This window comes from Physcomitrium patens, chromosome 26 (assembly GCF_059467195.1).
Source record: "Physcomitrium patens ecotype Gransden chromosome 26, ASM5946719v1, whole genome shotgun sequence".
In the NCBI taxonomy this organism is placed as follows: domain Eukaryota; kingdom Viridiplantae; phylum Streptophyta; class Bryopsida; order Funariales; family Funariaceae; genus Physcomitrium; species Physcomitrium patens.
This window is the reverse complement of record NC_143435.1, coordinates 1,130,001-1,132,500: the sequence shown is the minus strand read 5'-3', so window position 1 is coordinate 1,132,500 and position 2,500 is coordinate 1,130,001.

Below are 2,500 nucleotides of genomic sequence, written 5' to 3'. Positions count from 1 at the left end.
ACTGGGCGGCCAGCAAGGAGTCGAGACAGGGAGTTAATTTTAAAATTGATTTTTAAAAAATGATTTATTTATTTATTTCCACCTATGCGGAAGACTGGGCGGCCAACGAGGAGTCGAGACAGCCAGGAGTCGGGACTTGGGCAAGGGAGCGGGACAAGAGGTCGGGACTCGCGGCGGGACAAGGAAGAGGAGGAGGAAGTCCGGGACTCGCGACGGGACTGGGACTCGCGCCGGGACTAGGGAGTCGCGGCGGGACAAGGAAGAGGAGGAGGAAGTCCGGGACTCGCGACGGGACTGGGACTCGCGCCGGGACTAGGGAGTCGCGGCGGGACAAGGAAGAGGAGGAGGAAGTCCGGGACTCGCGACGGGACTGGGACTCGCGCCGGGACTAGGGAGTCGCGGCGGGACAAGGAAGAGGAGGAGGAAGTCCGGGACTCGCGACGGGACTGGGACTCGCGCCGGGACTAGGGAGTCGCGGCGGGACAAGGAAGAGGAGGAGGAAGTCCGGGACTCGCGCCGGGACTCGCGCCGGGACTAGGGAGTCGCGGCGGGACAAGGAAGAGGAGGAGGAAGTCCGGGACTCGCGCACGGGACTAGGGAGTCGCGGCGGGACAAGGAAGAGGAGGAGGAAGTCCGGGACTCGCCACGGGACTAGGGAGTCGCGGCGGGACAAGGAAGAGAAGGAGGAAGTCCGGGACTCGCGACGGGACTGGGACTCGCGGCAGGACAAGGAAGAGAAGGAGGAGGTCCGGGACTCGCGCCGGGACTAGGAAGAGGGGGAGGAGGTCCGGGACTCGCGACGGGACTAGGAAGTGGGGGAGGAGGTCCGGGACTCGCGCCGGGACTAGGGAAGAGGAGGAGGAGGAGGAAGGCCGGGACTGGGACTCGCGGCGGGAGTAGGTAGTGGGGAGGAGGTCCGGGACTCGCAGCGGGACAAGGAGGAAGTCGGGGAGGAGGGCCGGGACCAGGAGTCGCGGCGGGGATAGCAGGCAGGACAGGGAGGGTGGGTGGTCTTCCACAAAAAAAAGTGTGTCTCGGAACTTCCTTAGTGCAGTAGGACGGGGGGGCCTGCCGAATCCCACAGAGAGTACTATGTGGGGAAGGGTTCCTCTGAAGCGTCTCGGGAAAAGTCGTGAGGGGGTGACGGTTGCTCGGTGCCTACGGGTCCCGACTGCTCGCTGCCTTCTTTGAGCCCAGTACCGACGTTCGCAGGGGGATACCTGGATACTACTGGGGTTACCTGGATACTTCTGGCGTGTTACCTTGGATCAGTGAGGAGTGGGGGTTAGTTTCCCGGCGACGCGACCCTCTGAGGAGGTCCCGCGGAGGGTCGCCGAGTATTATATGGTGAGCTGGCTGTCAAGGATTGTGAGTCCCGCTGCCAAAATTTTTTTTGGTGCGCGGGCGACTGGAAAAAGAGGGTTGGTCTTGTGCCGATACGCGTAACGTCGCAGCGAGTCCCAAGAGCTAGTAACCATTTTTGGCGGGGGGCGATGGCCTCGGTATTGTCAAGCCATTCTCTCATTCATTTGGGAGGGTGGGGAGAAGTGTTTGCCGAGGCCGTTCAAGCTCCGCCTGGTCGACCACCACTGTGACCGCCACCGCGCTCGATCTCTATTGCAAGCTCAGGTGAAATTCCTGATAAACTTGGAGGGGTGTGGGACGCGTTCGCAGTGTGGGCCGAGGAGTCATAACATCCCAGGTCGGAATGTGAAAATGGAACTTCGAAACCGGTGAGAGTTCTCTCGTCGGCTAGGGGTTTCACAAAAGTAACATTTCTATAAATTTCTATCCGACCCCTCCATTAATTTGGAGGGGCGATGGGCCCCAGGATTGGACATACTTCTTGCTGATTTGTCTTTTGAGGAAAATCCTTCGCGGTGATGGTTACTTTTTCATTTTTAATGTGTGTATCGGCCTCGTCGGTTTCTCTCTTTCCTGGTCACATTCCCGAAAAAGGCCGCAGCACCTATGATTCTCTTCCGGGGGTCTAACTCTCCCTCTCTCTCTATCCTTCTCTTTGTCTGGCTCTCTCTGGCTTCACTTTTTGTGGTGTGTGCCTCTGGGGGTCTGGTTGGAATTTGCCGTTGGCTTTTTGCCCTCTCTTTTTGCCTTTTATCCATCGCAAAGAAGGGTGTGTGTGTTCTCACCTGGGGTTGGAATGAAGGACGGGGAACCTCCTCGTCTTGTGAAGTGGGACCATCTTTTAGGATGATGGCTTTTTGCTGCCTGGTGTGTGCTTGGGTGGGGTTTGGTGGTGGCAGTCTACCTCTCCCTTTCTCCGGTAAGACCAGATGACTGGTTCGTCCGCTACTCTTGTGTTGGCCCTACCTTGGCCAACGGGAGTCGGCGACGCTCCAGACTGGATGGCATGATGTGGTGGTGTACCGAAGGGGGACATCCGAAGGGGAAGAGGGGCCGAGCCTCGCGAAACTTAGGTGTGTCGGGTTGTGTGATGTCGGAGATCCATTTTTTTGTGGCTGCCGTCGTGATTTCGCCC